A 20,850-nucleotide genomic window follows, 5' to 3' on the forward strand; every position below is an offset into this window, starting at 1 on the left:
ATTATAGCACTGTCATCCGCATGGGGAGCTGTGGTACGTCGGATGTTAAAAAGGCTGTACAACATTGGACCCAGCAAGCTGCCTTGTGGCACTCCCGCTGGAATATCATGGAGTTCAGAGTTGGTTCCAAGTAGATGGACTCGAAAACGACTTTCGCTTAGGTAGCTCCTCATCATCCTGACCAGGTATACAGGACAACTTAAAGGTGTGGCATCACTTTCGGCTTCTGCTTTAGAATGTTCGACACTTTCCAGAACGGCCTAGAGTGGTCGCCCATCTGTCCGATTTCATTAGATAACCGATCGTTTGACTTGTTGCTTTTTCTGTAGACAGCCAATGCGTTGAAACTGCTGTCGGGTGGTTTTGCGTTGCTGAATTAGTTGCCTGGTGTAGGGGTCAATCGTAGTAAATTGTCGCCTCACCGGAACCCAGCGTGTATAGGCTTCTTCTGCGGCGTGGATGGCTTCCTCGAACACCGTCAAAATTGTTGGTAGAGCTGGATTTTCTGTAAGGTGGCTTTCCACAATGCGACTGAAGGCCACCCAGTTGACTCGGTGGTAGTCCCGTCTCATTAGGACAGGCCCTTGGGTTTGGTTGTAACGGGATAGGTATACGTCAAGGGTTGATGTCGTTCCCGCCGGTGATAAGAACGTTGGCTCATCTGTAAAGTGGATGGTGCACGTTCCAAAGTTGAGGTGGTCTGTCAAGATTATGCCATTTTTATTGCAGACATGGTTACGCGACAGTGTATGGCGAGCATTTTGCTAAGCAGCTACCACGAAGTGGGTCCTATTGCTGGTAAGTTTCGAGGTCTTTAGCGAAGAGCTTGGAAGTGCCTTTGTTGTCCACTCAATTACCTCGAAAGGTGTCAACCATTGGATGGAGCCGGATGTCATAACGGATGCCTTGTTTGATAAGTATGGCCACGCTGCCACCACTTGAATTGGGACGGTCCAGCCAGACTGTAATGTACGTTGAGGACGAAAAATTTGAGGAAGGGTTGAGTCGGGTCTCAGTAATTATTCCAATGTCGATGTTTTTCTCAGCCAGAAAATTTCCCAGTTCGATCTTTTTCGCCCTAATAGAGCGAGTGTTTCAGTTGGCAATTCTGGTACTGCGGGGCTCAGTTGATCCCGTAATGACAAACCATATAGCCAAGGACCCTGATCTGGTCCGCGCGTGTTTTGCACTGCCGAAGCCGATTGCAGAGCTCGTTGAAAATGGATCATAGTTGGGTTGAACTGTGGAGGTTCAACCCATCCTCTACTGATGTTGAATTTTCCGACGCTGCATACGATGCAGCTTTAGTGCGAGGATCAATGCGACCCTTGTTTTGGGCTGGGGACCCGTAATGTTAGGTTTTCCACCTGGCAACTCCGGGGAAGGGATGGGAGCTTCAGTGTATGTGGTGTTTTTGACGTAGGACTACGTCTGTGATTTCTATATGGGGGTACACTTTGTGAAAAACGAAAATGGAACATGTAACACAATTATGAAAGATTTTGAACGTTAATAACTCAGCTTCCCCTGGACCAATTTCAATAATTTTAACACCAATCGATCAGAACTATTCCTACGCAATTTCAAATTTTATCATTTTTCAAAATGTTACTATTGAAAATTGTACGAATGCTTTGATAATTAAAATTATCACCGATTGCCGGCAAAATACGATTTCCCTAACACAGATTTCAAATTTGAATTGCATTCGGTCTCACCAAACGATGTTTATTCAATCACCGCGTGATGAGTGGTGCCATCTATTTCAAGCGCATCATACTAAAGAGTATAAACAGAGAGAACCCCGCTCAAATTCCTATTCCTACACAAAACACAAGCTCCTGCTGCAGTTAACAAATAAGATTTATTATATAAGGCCACGTAGTCCTACGTCACCATTACGTACAACCCCATAGGGCTGTCCCTTGAAGTTTTTTTCACTGGTATGCGCCCGGCTGGTTCGCAGTTGTTGCTTCTTGTTCAATTTTGATGTACTCGCGCTTAGTGCAGCTATGGTCCGTAGCTGGATGAGATCCTGGTTGGGGCGGACTTAGTCGGGCAATTGTCGGTGTTGTGAGCAGCACCGCAGTTGTTGCATCGGCTCTTCAGATAACAGTTCTTCTTGCCATGACCGTAGTGAAAGCAGTTCATGCACCGTGTCATCTCGGATCTGTTGTTCCGATATGCTTTCCATCGGATGATGATGTTCGCGACGGCATTCATCTCACGCAGCTTTTCGAGAGTGGTGTGATCCTTGGGTAAGTACACCAGGTAGATGGCGTCGTTTTGCGTAGCCACCTCCTTGTTACGCTTGATGATGTGAACGTTGAGAGCTTTAAGTCCACAATCAGTTTGCAGACAGGAGCAGACTTCTTTTGGGTCTACCAGTGGAAGCCCACGGATGACGACCTTGAAGAGCCGGTCACTGGGCTTGTGCGCGGAGTATTCCCCTTCGCCGTTTGCAGATGATTTTCCACGAGGGAGAAATCTTCTGCCGAGTTACACAAAATGTTTGTGCCGGAAAGAGTTAGTTGAAGAATGCTCTGGCGAACGGTCTTCAGCACCGACTGTGTAATGGTAGATAAATCCACGTTCCTCATAACTAGCGGCGGCTGCTTATTTTTCTGATCCGGCCAGATTTCTGATCCGACGGCGTTGTTGAAGGACCAGTACCCTGTTCTGCAGTGTTTCCGGTTAATGGCGCGAATGGATCGTGGCTAAGTACTTTGGTTTGAGCGCTGTCGTCGGCCTCTCCAAACTTAATCCGCTTCACCGCGGCTGAGCCGGGAGTCGGATTACTGCAAGTCTTACGAGAGAAACTATCGTCCGGGGAGCGTGTGTCCTTATGAATGAGCTACACATTTTATATGGGGTGGACGGGTCCTGCCAGGGGTCTCGCACGGAAGCCACTATACTGGATAAATTAATATGAATCATCCAGTTATAAGTGTGGCTGTGCGTTTGCTGAACCGATCAATTCCATGGAGCGAGGAAGGAGTTAGAATTGCCATATTCTGGATCAAATGAAGGTGGTGCAGTTTTACGCACCTGCACTTAGATTAACATCCGAAGTCGCTCCTTTCTTGCATTCTCGGCACAAAAAATACTTTCTAAGCTTTGCCCCTAACAGGATTTCCCGCCATTTTTATGAAAGGGGTGAGGGCTTGGAAGTAATTATTTGTGCCGAGTATGCAAAAAAGGAGCGACTTCGGATGTTAATCTAAGTGCATAAATAAGAGTACCAAAAACTTTGGCAGTGCCAGGTAAAGTCTGTTCCATTTAGAATTTGGGCGCACAAAATGGGGCTATGACATTGCGGCTGTAATGGCAGCTGGCTAAGTCAGGTCAGAAATTTACGGGACCTTCGTGTGATTGAATGAACAGCAAAATTATCCTGCTGAATGTGGGCGTCTTAGTGGAATACCTGTATAATGAGAGAGAGAAGGATTAGTAATTTCCATTTAATTCCACTACCTTATTTGCTTATCCTTGACAGATACGCGTATTTCGTCTACAATGTGCAGACTTCTTCAGTGTCTTTTATTAATCGAGTACTAGTACAAAACACTGAAGAAGTTTGCACATTGTAGACGAAATACGCGTATCTGTCAAGGATAAGCAAATAAGGTAGTGGAATTAAAATGGAAATTACTAATCCTTCTCTCTCTCTCTCTCTCATTATTAGGCAAAACTATGTTCTGGAGACACTCCTCCTTGTAAAAATTGTCCATTCATAGTCACTCCAGTGATGAAAACCTTTGTTTTCTGTCCCCAGCGAATTTATCTACAAAGACAAATTTGAATTCAACCGGAGCATCCCCCTTACGTTTAGCAAAGTAAAACTTTTGGCCCTGTCCAAAGTCCATTTTTACGTAAGCTTCATCGTCCATCAACATACATCCGTTATACTTGGTCAGAACTTGCTCGTACAGCTTCCTTGCACGGTTTTTGGCAGCCAGGTTACGTTTCAGCGTCCTGTTGGGATGTTTGCTGGCATGATACGACCGGAAACCTTCTCGCATACAGATTCGCCGAACTGTACTGTGTGCCGCACTGAATCTTTTCGCCAAATCACGATCGGAGATCCCGGGATTCTTTTGGACTGTCCTTATGACCTTCGCTCGTAGTTTTCGGTCATATGTTCCACTTCTACGTTTGTTTTGTTTTGCACGATCCAACGTTAGTGTTTCCCGGTAACGTTTAAGCACGGTATTACCTTTGTTACTAGCGTAACATAGGTATTAGCATCGATTTTCACACGTCTTGCCGTCTGCGCCCGATAGCCATCCACACAAGCTATCTCACCTGAATAAAATCGATAGAACTCGGCTCGATCTGGCTCGACAGTTTGATTACAACATCGTAGAATCAAATTGAATATGAAAAATAGACCCAGCAAGATGAAATTTGCTGATGTCTGTATGTGCCTCTGCGGACGCGTTTCATCTAGGCAAGCTTTTTTCGAGATGGCTCAGCCGATCAATATGGTTAATATATCGTTTGATAGGCCCCATTGCGCCATTGATCGCTATTGAATTTTTTCTCGATCTGACTTCCGGTTTCGGATATATATAGGGCAGAATGATTTTAGTTACGGATTTTTTTTTAAATCAACGGTGCACTTTATCAACATGATTTCTTTAACAGTAGAAAGATCCCATCCATATCTACTTGGGAAAAAAATTTCATACCGATCTGACTTCCGGTTCCGGAGATTTACAGGATATAATGATTTCAGTTAACGATTTTTTTTTTAAATCAACAGTACATCCAATCAACATGAAATTTGAAGCAGTGGAAAGACCTCATTCATATCTATCTACAGAAAAAATTCTTTCCTATCTGACGTTTGGTGCTGGAGATTCCGCCTTATTACCTTTGTTACTAGCGTAACATAGGTATTAGAATCGATTTTCACACGTCTTGCCGTCTGCGTCCGATAGCCATCCACACAAGCTATTTCACCTGAATAAAAGATTCCCAATTGATAGAATCCAGTCGATTCTCAATCTTATCTAGGCAAGATTTTTTCGAGATGGCCTATTCGATCAATATGGTTGATACGTGCATGTCGGTTAACCCCTGTTTTGTCAGAGGAAGACTTTGTGTTCATTTTGGGCGTTATCATCAGAAGAAGAAATCGTACGCAAAATCGTGGAATGTATGGGAGAATAGCCCATAATGCACCCCTGGGGTAAAATGGCCCCGTGCAGTTTTTCGTTGCTTTCCCATTACTAATTCTGGAAATAGCATGTGCCAGAAAGTTATTTCAAGCTCTGAACTAGCAATGATGGTTAAATTCATGAATTGACCATGAGATAGCTATTAAAAATAGCGCGGGCCATTTTACCCCAGAAGTGCGATTTGAACCATCCTACCCTACGTATTCCACCATATCAGCTGTCCCTTCAAATTTGTGCACGACCGATGAGATCAACCTAAATAAAAACCACATTAATCTGCTGGAAAATGAGGAAAATTTACGAAAATTTTACACAGTTTAGTAGTAGTACCAATAGACCGAGAAAATCCAATCGTTAGTGTTATCATTTTCTGGCATTCTGGAAAAAAAACATGAAGTAAACATGAATTCCTACAATTTTTGTGATTTATGAGTAAAGTAAAATCAAATTTGGGTTGATCTCGTTGGCCTTGTGCAGCGAGTTTTTCCACCTGGGGGGGTAACTGGCGCTTTAAACATTGGTCTATACATCACACTCATTTTTAAAAATCGCTATTGGAACTGCTACATCGTGAAACAAACCTGGAAACTCTGACCGATCAGTCCCGTTAGCGTAGCTGTTAGGGGTGCCGCAGGCAATGGTGCCACATTTTTTTCGAATTTTATTCTGTATTCTCGCGGAACATTTGAAAAGGGCGTATCCTCGGCCTCTCTCTTTGATTTACCATTGCAACATAAACGAATTTCTCGCTAAACTCACAGGACAGTTCGACAGAAGATGATGTTAGCTTTATAGTCGCTATATTCATAGCCTGCAGAATCTCGCGAACCAATTGAGCTGTCAAATAGCTTATTGACCAATTGAGCTGTCAAATCCGGTAATTTGCGTTAGATTGGCGAGGAAAGCATAATCAACGTTTTATTTATAAAACTTGATAGTACGTTTTTAATTTTTGGTCTACAATATATTGAATTGGTTCCGGTTTTTGATAGATCGAAATTATATCCGCCAGACTATGAATATAGCGACTATAGTTAGCTTGCGTCTGAATCAACAACCTGAATGGGAAATTCATTTGCAGTCGGGTTATTCGCGAAAGAGGAAATCTATGAAGAGAATCGGGCTGATTGATTATTTAACTTAATTGGTTCGTCAAATATTATTGCAATATAATAAGATTGTATATAATAAGTTTGTTCTTAAAGTATGTAGAGCACAATAAAACAAACTAAGTTTAAAGTCATAAAGCTCTGATTTAGGATTTGGACTCCAATTCAAACTAGCAATTGCTGTTTTGTATGCAGCAATTGAGCAGTGCAGAAACTGAGACCAATAAAAAAAATCCATTAAGGCCTCGTATATGTATGCATAATATCAAAAACGAGATTATACTGGGTAACAAAGGTTCTATTCAATATGTGGATCAATATGGGTTTTTACAGTCGATTTTGTAAATTTGAGAGCCTTTGCAATCATTCCTCCTGACCACGATGGATTTTGCACGTGAATGTGCAAAAAAATTTCACGTCTTTCCCGTTCCATCTTCGATAACTTTTGAACAAGTAGGGGAAAAGTTGGCTTCGGCAATACCTTAACCTATTATCGTCAGGGGGTAAACAAAGTCCTTGAGAGCTCAATTTTCGCATGTGGATACATTGTGTTTCAGAGCAACTATTGGCCAAATTTGAGTGCTCTAGGACTTTGTTTACCCCCTGACAGACATGGAGAATCATTTGCATTCATTTCGTGCATTCATTTACATTCATTTACCTCTAATTTTTTTCTTCAACAGCATTCCGCAAAACGATGTATAGAGCTTTTGTAGGTTTTGTTATTAACTACATCTTTTGTTAACAAGTCAAATCCGTATCTCTTATGCATGACGAAGCAGAGCTAACAGAAGCCACTACTGTTTTTCAGTGAATGTATTTTACATTCACTGAAAAACAGTAATAAGTTCTGCCCGCTCTAGTTCGTGATGCATAAGAGATACAGTTTTGAGTTATGAGCAAATAACAGCTAATAACAAAACCTACAAAAGCTCTACACATCATTTTGCGGAATGCTGTTGATGAAAAAAAGTTAGAGGCAAATGAATGTAAATGAATGTATGAAATGAATGCAAATGATTTTCCATGCCTGCCCCCTGACGATAATGGGTTAAGGTATTGCCGAAGCCAACATTTCCCCTATATGAATCCTGATGAAATTTTCACTACTAAATAAACAATCCTTCCTAATAAAAACGCTGTCAACAGTTTCAATAGTCAATAGAGGCGCTACAGTAATTAAAAAGAAGCGGCCAAATACTAACTGGAGCAGACTTTACTCTAGTCTGAAATCTGTGAAAGGGAAATCACAAGTCGTGTGTCACCAAAATACATGGCATGTTGAGAGATTGAGCTCATGAGAGACAAAGTAGCTTATTCTCTTGGTAGGAAACTAGTTGGTTAAATGTATGGGAATGAACCGTTGTATTGATTTTACAGTAAATTAACAAGTAAATTTTAAAGCAAAAGTTTCAAAGAAGGTGATGATGATGATGATGATGATGGTCCCACCTCTTACCCCTACAAAGGTTTGAGCTGGACGATTTATCTTTAAGATAATTAAATATGACATTTTAACCAGGTTGGCAAACAAAATCGAACTGGTTTCAGTTACATATATAAATTCCCTCTAGAGTTTACAGTTGCTTCACAGCGCCTTTTTGTTCCACCTAAAATATTCATAAGTATTACAAGCAATCAAGAGTTAATGAACAATCAACAAAGCAACCCCGCAATCTGATGCTATCATAATTTTCAGCAATGTCAGTAATGCTCACGAACCCCTAACATTTGCCAGAAAACTTACTACTAACTCAAGGTATCTTTCAAATAAGCTTCAAAATTGCATTTTTTTTTATCAAATGTTAAATTCAGTCCTCTATATCCGTAATACGCGCGCGAGGCTCAAACCTTTGTAGACTACTTTTTTTTATTAATCTACTATTAAATCAAATATTAAAAATCCATCATCACCCTCGTGGCGAACAGAAATAGTTTTTGCAGTGCTACAATAATTATTAAAAAGTCGTTATGACAGCTATCCATATAAAATAATCCGTTAGAGATAACTTTGTCAAGATACATAATATGTCAATTCATAAAAAAAATCACTGGATAACTGTTCAAAAGACAGTTTTAACGTGTGAAATGCAGTGTCTTTTAAATTCTGTAAGTGTTGCTGAACGTTTGATATGTCTAGGCATCGAATTGAAAACATTTATTCCTTTATAATATAATGAATTTTGTGAAGCACAAGTCAAGAAATGTGCTGTTCTTATTTCAACCGCGTTTCTAGTATTATATTTATGAAAGTCATTTCCTCTTTCAATTCGATCACACAAATATCGAGGCAGCAAACCGTTAACTACTTTAAAAATGAACACCATAGTCAAATATACAATTCTTTGCTTCACTGACAACCATTGTAAGGCATCTAGCATCAAAGTTGAGGAAGTGAATCTATTACATCTCAAAATCAAACGCATTATTTTATTCTGCAAGCGCTGTAATCTCGATATTTGTGTTGCATTGGCCAGAAATAAAATGGAAGGGCAAAAGTCAAGATGGGGAGAGATGATTGATTTGTATAGCTGTATTTTACTGGCAGTTGTTAAATCGTTTTTCAGTCGACATAGAATTCCATACTCCTTGGCAATTTTCTTGATGGCAATGTGAGAGTTGAACTTAAGTGTGTCATCAACAATCACGCCAAGATTTTTAATCTCCCGAACGCGATCAATAGTCTCATCATCAATTACAACAGAGACGTTCTCATTTACTCGATTCCGCGAAATTACCATAAATTTAGTTTTACTTGTATTCAATTTTAACTGCTTATACTTCAACCATCTACTTAGAGAACGCAAATCGGCATCATCTAAATCCTTAGCTGCAATGAATAACACAGTATCATCTGCAAAAAGCTTAATGTCGCAAAATCGTAAAACACGTCGCAAGTCATTAATATACATAATAAATAACAGGGGCCTTAATACACTTCCCTGGGGCACTCCAAGGTTATTCACCACGGGACTGGAAACAGAATCATTAAAAACAGTCCGTCGAATTCTGTCAGACAAATAGCTTTCAAACCATTTATATCCAGTACTCGTAATTCCAAAGCGCTTGATTGATCTTAACGATAAGGGCCTACAAATTGTTTCAAAAAGCGCATTTAAGATCCAAAAAAACAGCAACAATCGTATCTTTACACTCCAAGTTATTTTTCCACTTCGCTAAAACCAAATTCAACGCGGTTTCACAAGAATGACCTTCCCGATATCCCGATTGTTCTGGTATCAACAAACTATTACTATTTAAATACTCCAACAGCTGGCCTTTAACAACAAGTTCTAAAATTTTCTCTAATGTGTGCAACATGTTGATGGGACGAAACTCTTCGGCTTTAATCGTTCCAGCAACTTTTTGAATAGGGACCACTAAGGATTCCTTCCAAATTTGTGGCACATGTCCAGTTTGTAATGATTCATTAATAAGGTCCAGCAAGATGTGGCCAATGACATGAAAGCAATCTTGAATAACTCTAGCATTAACATTATCTACTCCAGCCGATTTTCCTAATGAAAAACAAATAACTCTAAGTTCATATAGAAGGTATATATTTACTATCTCTATGTACTTGGTCACGTTAATTCTTGATTACTGCTTGTAATTATTTGAAATAATTGATTTTCTCTATTCTCCCATACTGAATTTTAACTATGCCTACCAAGGAAACAGCGCCATCTCTGGGAATAGTCCTAGAGGCAGATCACTTGTGGTGCATTTATTATAACAAACAATAAATAAGTGCATTTTGACCAGAAACAATAAAATTAAATGTATTTTCTCAGTGCATTTTTGTAGCGTGATGCTCTAAGTGACAGTTCCTACCAAAACATGTTGTTCACACTTTTTAGCTCAAATCCACACTCCTGACTCAAGATTTTTTTTTTCCTGAAGCTCCTCGATCGAGAATGCGGAAAAAAATCCGTCGAAATTCCCTGTAACCGATGGGAGCATCGGGCGCAATAAACTCTGATGAAACTCACTGGAACCTCCGTTGGCAGCACCGAAAATCTCCATCAAAATCGTCCGGAACTCTATCCGACGTGAACATTTGAAAACACTGTCGAATCTCCCCCGGAACATCCGTAACATACAAAATATCCACCGAAATCATGCTATGGTATTTTCTCCGTCATGAACACTTATAAACTAACTAGAAACTCCCTGAAACCTCATCCGGTAGCGGTAGCAACGGAAATCTCAAATGAAATCGTGCAGAAAGCCTCCGGAACTTCCACTGTCAACATCGAAATCGTGCTAAGCCCGCTTTACCGAGAACGCGAGAAAACCCCGTCAAAATTCCGTTGAACCTTCGTTGGCAGCATAGCAAATCTCCACCAGAATCTTGTGGAAGCTCCTTCACCGAAAACACGAGGAAATTACTTAGAAATTTCCTGGAACAGCCATTGTTAGCACCGACAATATCCACCGAAATCGTACTTCTCGGCCGTGCACACCAGAAAACTGCATCGAAACTACCTGTAACCTTCGCTGACAAAATCGGAAACCTCCGCCTAAATCGTGCAGATCCTCATCCGTTGAGAAAACTCCGTCGAAATTATTTGGAATCTCCGCTGGAAGCATCAGAAATCGCCACCGAAACCGTGTCCGCCATGAACGCAAGAGAATGCCATCGAAATTTTGTATTTTCGCATTTTTTTTTAATTGGTCATAGTCTATGTAATTGTAATTGTTATTTATTTAGTCAAACGTAATTCGTAAATTACGTAAATTAGTCAAACGAAACACAGAAACAAGAAAAACATTCCTAGAATCTGCTTTTGCAGCATCTAGAACCGTCTCCAAAAGAATTCATGCAGAATTTCTTCCACCGAGAACGAGAGAAAATCCCGTTGGCAGCATCCAAACTCTTCACTGGCCGAAGCTCCTCCGACGACACCGTCAAAAATCCCTGGGAACCTCTGTTGGCAGCGCAGTGTGGATAGACGATTTTTCTTTTCATGTTTTGTTTGTATATCTTGCTTTGTTTTGACGTTCGCATCCCAGTGAATGGTTGATGTAAACGATGGAAATTAAATGCATTTTTTTTTTTTAATTAAATACATCGTCAATAAGCATTTTAAAAGTGAGACGCCCCTAGGAATAGTCTTTATGGGAATCACTTAATTCATAGCACATAAATTCGCATCATTGGACAACGATCACGGATTGGTTTATAGCGGCGCCTGTAGTGTAGTGGTAAGCGTAATTTGCTCTCACTCCAAAGGGTTCAATCTCAGTCGGCGCCGTCGGGATTTTCTTAGGCATAAAATGTCTGATCACGCCTTCCTTCGGAAGGGAAGTAAAGCCCTGGTTCCCGGTCCATGAGTTGATGGGTCGATAGGTAGGGTCCAGGTGTGGGAGCTGCCTTCCTGGCGTCGGTAGCATTGGTACTCAGTACGGAAAACAAGATCGATGCAAAACAAATCAAGGAAAAAACAAACAAAAAAGGATTGATTTGGTGAGTTCGTTCTAGTTTCAAAATATTATTTAAGTTTACGTTTACGTGAATAAATGTTTACATCACTATTAAAATTCAGAATTTTTATCTGTTTATGGCAAAATATACGTTGCGACCTTGTATTGCGCAAAGTATACTTCTTCATTAAAAATAATCCCACAGAATTTGTTTCGCTCATTCCTGAAAAATATTAATTATTAATTTTCAAAGTTCATCGATAGAATGTTAATAATATATTATATTGTACAATGTATATTACATTACATTGAAAATGTTCAAGTTTTATGTTTACTGGCTCCAGCCAAAAAAAAATAATCTGAGGGATTATTTTCCGTACAGGAGTCTACTTTGGTGCAGATGAGCAGTATTGAAATAAATTTTTGCTCGGAGATGAACCAGCCTACGGCTGAAAATCTCCTAAATAAAGAAAAAAAAACTTTTTTTCTAAAGACCAAATTCACGCCAATTAGAGATTTGATCATATCTACTTTACCCTTGCCGAATGACATGAAGCTTTGCAGAAATGTTCGCTATGGGCAATCAATAGCATATTTTCGTCGTCAGTGAGTGTAGACGCGTTTTTAATTCGTTCCCGGCCACGTGCGTTTAAGCGTTTAATATATATATATATTTTTTGTCGACGCTTTGCTTTTTTGTTTGTGTACTGTTTGTATTGAATATGAGCTGTGAAATTTGCTCGCTCGATTCTACCGTTGATACGGTAATGTGGACCTGCGTTGGATGTCCGCGAACGTTTCATGCAGCCTGCGTGGGAGTAACTGTCCTGCACGGTTCTATTAGAAAAAGGGATAAAAAATTGATCCGCAGTCATATGTGCTGCCTTGTTGCAGCTCATGCCAAACGCTCGTTGCGTTAAATTTTGACATAAAATCGCTGACGGAGCAACATATACTATTAGCCGACAGCATTAACAATAATACCCAGGTTGTCCATCGTTCAACTCAGCAAAACAATATTGAAGTTGTGCATGAAGCCATCGATCGCCTTGAAGGCCAGCTCAGTGAAATAAAAAAAGAGCTAATGGGCACTAGAAGCACTGGTTTTTCTGGCAACCTAACAGCCATAAAGAACCACATAACATCGCTATTTGATATAGCGATGCAAGCGTCTAAAGAGACTATATCTACGTTATTGCAAACAATGGCGTCGGATATGTCTGATTGACTTGAAATGTTTGAATGAAGAAATCAAGCAACTCTCAAGTCTCACGATGGACATGAATTCTAGTATGCCAATGCATAGCAATCCAATGCTACAGTTGGATATTCTTGATGAATTGAAGTTCATTTCTGCTAATGTAGCACATTTTCATAACGCACCTTTGACTCCGTCAGCTAGCTCGTGCCCCAGCCTGCAAATCGAAATCAAAAACTCAAATTATGCCGATGACTCAGGATGGCGACTTCTGGGTAACAAACGAATATGGAAAGCGAACTGGGCGGACTATGATGCTCGGAAGTTGCATCGCTTGAATCAGCAAAAAAGGCTGATAAGGCTAAAAAGCGGAAGAAGCAACGAAAAGCAGACGCACATTTCAATCATAGTCACAGTCGTAATCAAAATCATCAAAATCACAATAATTACACAAATCAACACAATATCATCAACTACAGAACGGATCATCACCAGACAGAATGAAAACAACCGTCTTCCTCATGATAGAGACCTTCTTGCGGCAGCGAAAGATCGGTTTTCAAGGCCACCGAATAATTACCAACCAACGATCCAATTTCAAAGGGGTGAAATATTAAACCCCTACCCGGCGAGTGATGTTTTCCCGCGCCCAGCTCAAGCGCACCCGCCCAACAGGTTGACTCCAGGACGTTCAGCTGCATTGTGCGAGGCGTATTCTTGCAAGCATTCGGGTTTTCTGCAGAATTGACGCACCATTTGGAGGAATTATCGTGGATCCCGACGAACGCCAGGAATTGACGACTTCTCCGCGTGAGAGGGAGGTAATTAGTTTTAATAATTTAAATTTGTCGACCGATAGATTTTCTACAGTAAAAATGACAGACTTGCCTGAAGTCAATAATAGCAAGAGAAAGTGCGATAGCAAAGATTTTATAATTTATTGCCAAAATTTTAACTGGATGAAGAGCGCGAAAAAGGTCAATGAAATTTATAAACAGGTAGCCGCTTCTAGTTATTCTATCGTTTTAGGCACCGAAACAAGTTGGGATGCCAGCTTAAATAGTAGAGAAGTTTTCGGAGATCGCTTTAATGTGTTTAGGGATGATCGTAACAAAACGTTATCCAACAAAAAGTCTGGTGGAGATGTATTAATCGCAGTGTGTACCGACTATGAATAGGAAAAGATTGAATCAAGCAATAGTAAGGAGTTTGATCATGTTTGGGTCAAATGTTTTATTGGAAATCAAATTCACATCTTTGCGACAGTGTATTTTCCTCCTGAAAGTGCCAAAAAAAGAATCATATGAATTGTTTTTTAGTGTTGCTGCAGGGTGTCTACTACCTGGAAAAACCTGGAAATTTAAGGGAATTTGATTCCTTGGATTGAGTAGACACCCTGTGCTGATACTATTATTTCTAAATGTGAGCCTGAAGCAAATGTTGACTTTAATCAACGAGCAGCGAATTTTATTGTTGACGACGAAAATGAATCTGTTTTGATACCGATTGTTGGAGACAACGAAACGCTCCATTCTTTATTTGACAAAAGCGCAGAGATTGGACTTTATCAAGTCAATCATGTCAGAAATCATAACAATTGTTATTTAGATTTATTATTTACGAATATGACCGATGATTTCTGCGTGATTGAGGCTCCTGCACCTCTATGGAAAATTAAATATTTCATACTGCAATCGAATTCTCCGTATTTATACACGATAACACCACAATGTTGGATGGCGATTTGTTGGAAACCTATTTTGACTTTAGACATGCAAACTATGAGCTTATCAAAAACAATTTAAATTCTATTGACTGGCAAAGTTTTATTAGAAATTCGAGCCCAGAGCAGGCTGTAGATATGTTCTATGAAATTGTATACGATATATTAGAGACGACAGTACCGAAAAAGCTAAGGAAAAAATAAAAGAAATCTAAAACTCCAGCATGGTACAATAGGCAAATAAATAATCTCAAAAATAGAAAACAAAAGGCTCATAAAGCCTATAAAAAAGAACAAAATAATAGTAACCTCGCAATTTATTTGAACATATGCGATCATTTGAACTGTGAAATAAAAAACGCATACGAACGGTATCACACTCAGGTTGAAGACAACATTAAATCAGACCCAAAATCATTTTTTAACTTTGTTAGAGACAAACAGAAGTCAAATAATTATCCTTCGAAAATTTACCTAGACAACAAAACAGGAAAAACGACTAGCGAGATCAGTAACTTATTCGCTGAGCTTTTTCAGGATATTTACACAAGTCATGATGACCAAGACCGGGATTACCAGTATTTTTCATACCTTCCTGAGCCAATGAGAGATATTGTAGTTAATAATGTTACCCTCAACGAAATCTTACATTCTCTAAATACATTGGATGCATCAAAGGGTGCAGGCCCAGATGGATTGCCACCAGTATTCTTGAAATCAGTATCGCAGGAGATAGTAAAGCCATTGTTCTGGCTGTTCAACTCTTCTCTCGAATCCGGTTTTCTATCAATTTGGAAGGAATCATATTTGATTCCAATTTTCAAAAGTGGAAAAAAAATCAGACGCTAAAAATTACCGTGGAGTTGCTATATTGTCCTGCATTCCTGAACTCTTTTAATTCTATAATAAATCAAAGTGTTTTTGCACAAGTTAAACATTTAATTACAGGCTAACAGCATGGTTTTGTTAAAGGACGTCCAACGACTACTAATCTGTTGAATTTTGTAACATTTCCTATTAACGCAATGGATAAGGGACATTATGTTGAGGCACTATATACTGACTTCAGTAAAGCGTTTGATAGAGTTGATATCCCTCTTTTGCTATTCAAATTATCTAAGTTAGGTTTTAGTCAACATTTATTAAAGTGGATTCAGTCATACTTGACCGGTAGGACACAAAGAGTTAGATTTGAAGGAGATTTGTCGTCAGTAGTCAATGTCTGTCAATCTGGTGTGCCACAAGGTTCCTATCTTGGACCATTACTGTTTATTCTATTTGTTAATGATGTAGAGCACATATTGAATATTCTGAATGTATCAATATATGCAGACGACTTGAAACTTTTCCTGGAAATTCTTCAAACGTCTGATCTTGTAGTATTTCAACAAGAAATTGATAACTTTTACACTTGGTGCTCAAAAAGTTTATTAAAGCTGATCTTATCGTCCAACACGCTTGATAATACTTTCTTTTAACGGAATATGTAGAAAAATTTGCCCGAAATTTTAATGTGAAGAAATGTAATTCCATTTCATTTACAAGAAAGAAAATTATTGGCCAAGAACATGTGCAATCAAGTTAGAGATTTAGGTGTTATACTAGGCTCAAAATTAAGCTTTGTTGAACATTGCAATAACATTATCTACAAGACAAGCAACATGCTAGAGTTTATTAAAAGGTTTAGCTTTCATTTCAATAATCCATACACAAACAAAACATTAAACGTTGCATATGATAGCCCCCCCCCTTAAGTACTGTCGTATAGTCCGGGTTCCGTATCAAGATACTCATATAAACCGCATTGAATCAGTTCAAAAACAGTTTCTATTATTTGCTCTAAGAAAGTTAGGCATTATGAAACAATTGATTTGACAATGAACAAAAATGCTCTTAAAAAACGTTTCTTTTCGAGGTTTGTCAGAGATTGAAAATTAAAATAGATGTTAAAAGTGTTTTTGTAAATTAAACTGGTCTACATTTAATTGACGACGAATAAATAAACAAATGCCTAATTTTTAAAAAATATCGTGTTCCATATTTTCAATAAATCAGAGCACGAAAATGGCTCTACTAATCTAAATGATGTCTGAGTCAAAACTGAAAAGCGCATGATTGTGCGATTAAAGCGCACTACTTCCGACACTATGTTTAACGTACAGAACGAGCGTAAAATCGATTGCCGCTAGTGGGTTATTCCGGTTTTCAACTGTACCGATAATAGGATTTGAAAACCCAACTGAGTCATCAAAAGTGTTACTGGTTTTATAGAGTGAGTTCACAGCACCTAGGGATGACAGAAAAGACACCACTCGGCTATTGGGTGGATTACTCCATCGGAAAAGTCCTCCATATCCACCAACACTGCTACACGCACACACCGATTTTTCACTATGCCTTCACTGCCGCTATACGCATAACTGTCCCGTATTCTATGCAATTCTTATGGCAGTTCAATAGTTCGCATATTTGTCCCACGATCGTTGTTCTTGCTATACACTGTTATCGGGTCTGCTTTCCTTCGTTTAAATGAACACGCCCGATAAGAGTAACTCGAAATCGAATCGAATCCAACTCAAAATTGCAAATGTGGGGCTACTCACAGTGAGTGAGTAAAATCCTTGAAAACTTTGCTCTGTTTACGAGTTTGCTCATATTCGAGTTTTCCCATATTCGAGCACGGCCAAACAGAGTACCCCACAATTGAGTCGAATTCGACTCAAAAGTGCAAACAGTGGAGTTTCTCAGTGGGTGTGTAAAATTTTCCTCATTTTTCCTGGAAAACTGCTTGATATGAAGAAAATAAACCAAACTTTTGCTCAGTCTAGGAGCATACTAATGGACTGAGTGAAATCTCGCGTCACCTTTCAAATAGACCAATCTACATTGATCGATTCTCTCTTTCGTTAATAACTCGGCTTCAAAAACATGTTCAGCTGATCTTATCGTCCAACACGCTTGATAATACTTTCTTTTAACGGAATATGTAGAAAAATTTGCCCGAAATTTGAATACAGCCAATTTATTAACGAAAGAGAGAGTCGTTGAAGAGAATAGATCAATGTAGATTGGTCTATTTGAAAGGTGACTTGAGACATATCTCTCGATTCCCCTCATATTAAAGCAGTTTGTTTCTGCAAATGTGAGTACAATTTTACTCACCCACTGAGTGACTCCACTTTTTGCACTTTTGAGTCGAAATCCACTCAACTTTGCGTTACTCTCATCGGTCGTGGAGGTAGCAGCACCCGACAGAGGTTTTCCGAGTTTTCCCGCTCACGAAAAGCCACTGACACTGAATTTCAAAAGAGAGCGAAATCGCACTTCAGTTGGTGGTAGTGGTGTGCATGCATGCTGTCCGATCGTTTCGGTGTCCCGGAATGCTCCGTTTGGGAGCTCAGGTCAGCAGCCACAGCACAGTTCGGTTTTTGTCTTCGCCGTGGCCACACGTCGTCGGGTAGTAGTTATCGTCGCCGTCGCCATCGCCGTGTCCTGTCCTGAGCGCCTCTGGATGTGCGTATGTGTGCGTGAGTGCTCCAAAGTGCTGCTCCCCAACCCAACAACGAACGGCGATGCCATAACCGTCTTCTAGGAGCTTTGATTCACACGTACAATATACCTACAGTGATACAGGTTGGTTCAATAGGACTCCCAGCGTGCGGAGGAAAGTTTTGAGCAATCGTAGAGGGGATGGAGACAAGTGCAAAAAGAAGAATTCAAGCCAGGATGGAAATTTGCAGCTGGCTGGATGGACGGGGAAAAGTCTCGGGAAAGTGAACTGTGGTTTTCGTGCAAAGGATTGAATAATCATCGGAGGAAGAGTGCTGGGAATGGAAAAAAAAAAACGTGTTGTGTTGTTTGAGGGAACAAGTGAGAGCAGTGATTTAATTGTTCCGAGTCGATTATTGATGTGTGCGCGGGGAAAGAAGCACTGGCTTTGATAATGCACTCAGCTATTTGCTTTGGGTTTTCCCGGATGCAATCATCATCGATCGGCGGTCAGTGTTGGAAAAACTAGATTCACGAGCCTCCAGGACATCAGCAGTCTGATGAATTGAGCTTGGAATAACTGAGTTCCTTGGATAAGAAAGAACGTAGAATAATTGTGATATTTATCTCCGGGTTCGCTTAGTGTATGTGTGTCTACGTACGTAGCATTAATCGCACCAATAATTCAAACAACCGTAGCAAAGACAATAAGGAAGCTTCAACAGTAGTGAATGTGGTTTTATTTATAATCTAGTTGCGAATTTTAGATGCCATGAGAAAACCGAGATGGGCAGCATACAGTTTTAAAAATAGTCCCCCCAAAGAGTGAAATGAAGGGAAAACGAAGCAGAAGCCCCGATGAATAATCATGAAGTGTGCGCGAGTGAGAAAACCTATGCCCGCAACGAGTGTGAAAATTTAGAGAAAACAAAAATCTAAAGTGACAACAATTGTCTCCATTATAATCTAGAGAACGGCAACAAAGCCAACTCCGTAGTAGTGGATTCGACGTCGCACGGATCGAACCACGAGGCCAAAGCAGAACCTACGGCGAATAGCAAAAAGTGTGAGTGTGAGTGGGTGAGTGTTTTTTGAGTGTGGAACCAAGCTGCAACTCGCGTTTCCTCCTGTTGTGAAGAGGAGCCCCAAATGGGACGAAAATCGTTCTCGGTGTTACGTAACGCATTCGCTCTGGTCGCGTACAGTCAGAAGTTGGAGCTGCTCTCCTCCAGTGGTAACGAAAAGTGGAGCATCACGACGAAGAAGATCCTGATGAGGCCTGAAGATGTCGTATCTTCGATGAGCCGCTGAACGGTTTACGCAGCAGGGAATACACATCAAATCAACTCCCTCCCCCCTCAATTATTCGGACCTTCCCCCTGAATACCCTGAACACTGAGAAGGTCGGTATCAGACCTAAACAGACACGCGTGTGTGTGTGTGTGTGTTTGTTGAAAAGTGATTTGTTTTTGTGTTCCAATCTCCAGCCGAGCTATAAAAGCAGTTGTCTGGGGTTGTGAAAAAGGAAGACGAGAAAACAAATAGGAAGAAAGGCTACTAGGACAGTGCGCGAAGGTCGTGTCCGTTGGTTCGTGTGCTGGTTGATAACCCTGAAGGAAATCCGGACAAGCTGGCTGCGCTCGCTGATTACTTTGGAGGTAAACACAAATTTGAACGAAGCTATGATGGGCATCGAGATTTCGATGATTCTGCACAGTAATCCACATTTCCCAAACGGTTCAATACTTTCGTAAACTCTCGTGATAACCCGTTCAGTCAGCGTACCAAAACCATTGAACAGTAGACTGTGCATTTGAGTGTTTGGTTCTGTACTCGTCGGGATGGCTGAAAGATTTACACGATATATGCAACCAGCGATTTGGGGATCATATGTACATCCACAGCATATCGTTGACATCAAAATTAGTGAAAAGAAAAACAAAATAAGTCACCTAGGGTAAACGCACCGATTGTGGAGGTACGTTAGTGAAATGTGTTCCTATAGTGGTTTATGGGAGGCTCCATAAGTCACTAACGTGACGCTCCATAGTCACTAACGTACCTCCATTATAGGTGCGTTTACCCTACCACGAAAAAGTTATCCTTTTACTAAATAAGCTCTTTTTTGGAGGGGTAAATTGGAAGAGCTAGGGTAAACACACCGATAGTGGAGGTACGTTAGTGCAATGTGTTCCTATAGCAGGGCTGGTAGCGAGTCACTTTTTTCAAGCCAGTCACTAAAAAGTCTCTTTTTTTTAAGGCCAAGTCACTAAAGTCACTTTTTCTTGTAATTAGTCACTATTTTCAACTTTTTTTAGCGCGAATCTATTTCAAGATTGATCATTCTTTGCTTTGTGACGTTTTATCGTCTTTCTCTATCTACAGGGTGTCTACTAGACTGATGCAAAATTTGAAATTTTCGTACCGCAGTGTTCAAACGGTTTCAAATCAGGTCCTGATTAGCCTCCGAAAGTTTAAACTCATTTGATAAGAAACTGACTTGGCACAAACCATTTGAAGTTTATATGGAAACTACTATGGGAAAACAAATCTTTTTGTTTATTGCCTTTTAGCCTTTTTTCTATATTGCATTGTTAACAAATTCTATTGCTATTCTTATGGGAATTTTAATCAGCTACAACTTTGCAGGAAATCGTTTTTCAGTCAAACGTCAAATTAAATAGTTATTAATTGTTTAAGAGATTGATAATCTTATGGCAA

General features: G+C 40.0%; 1 protein-coding gene across 8 annotated transcripts in view; it reads left to right on the forward strand.

Moving 5' to 3' along the window:
- Positions 1–20,850, forward strand: part of enc (encore) — a 207,595-nt gene that overhangs the window by 91,066 nt on the left and 95,679 nt on the right. For 2 of the 8 annotated variants that reach the window (XM_065226067.1, XM_065226068.1), the window contains exon 1: positions 18,053–19,787. The exons of 1 other annotated variant lie outside the window; for it this stretch is intronic. The gene's annotated coding sequence lies outside the window, so the exon portion shown is untranslated. Of the gene's footprint in view, positions 1–18,051; positions 19,788–20,850 lie in introns of those variants that run through there. 5 more of the 8 variants (XM_065226061.1, XM_065226062.1, XM_065226063.1 and 2 more) reach the window with 5 other exon arrangements.

Source organism: Ochlerotatus camptorhynchus, unplaced genomic scaffold, assembly GCF_037179485.1.
Source record: "Ochlerotatus camptorhynchus isolate MF236.1 unplaced genomic scaffold, CSIRO-AGI_Acam_v1.1 ptg000244l, whole genome shotgun sequence".
Taxonomy (NCBI): domain Eukaryota; kingdom Metazoa; phylum Arthropoda; class Insecta; order Diptera; family Culicidae; genus Ochlerotatus; species Ochlerotatus camptorhynchus.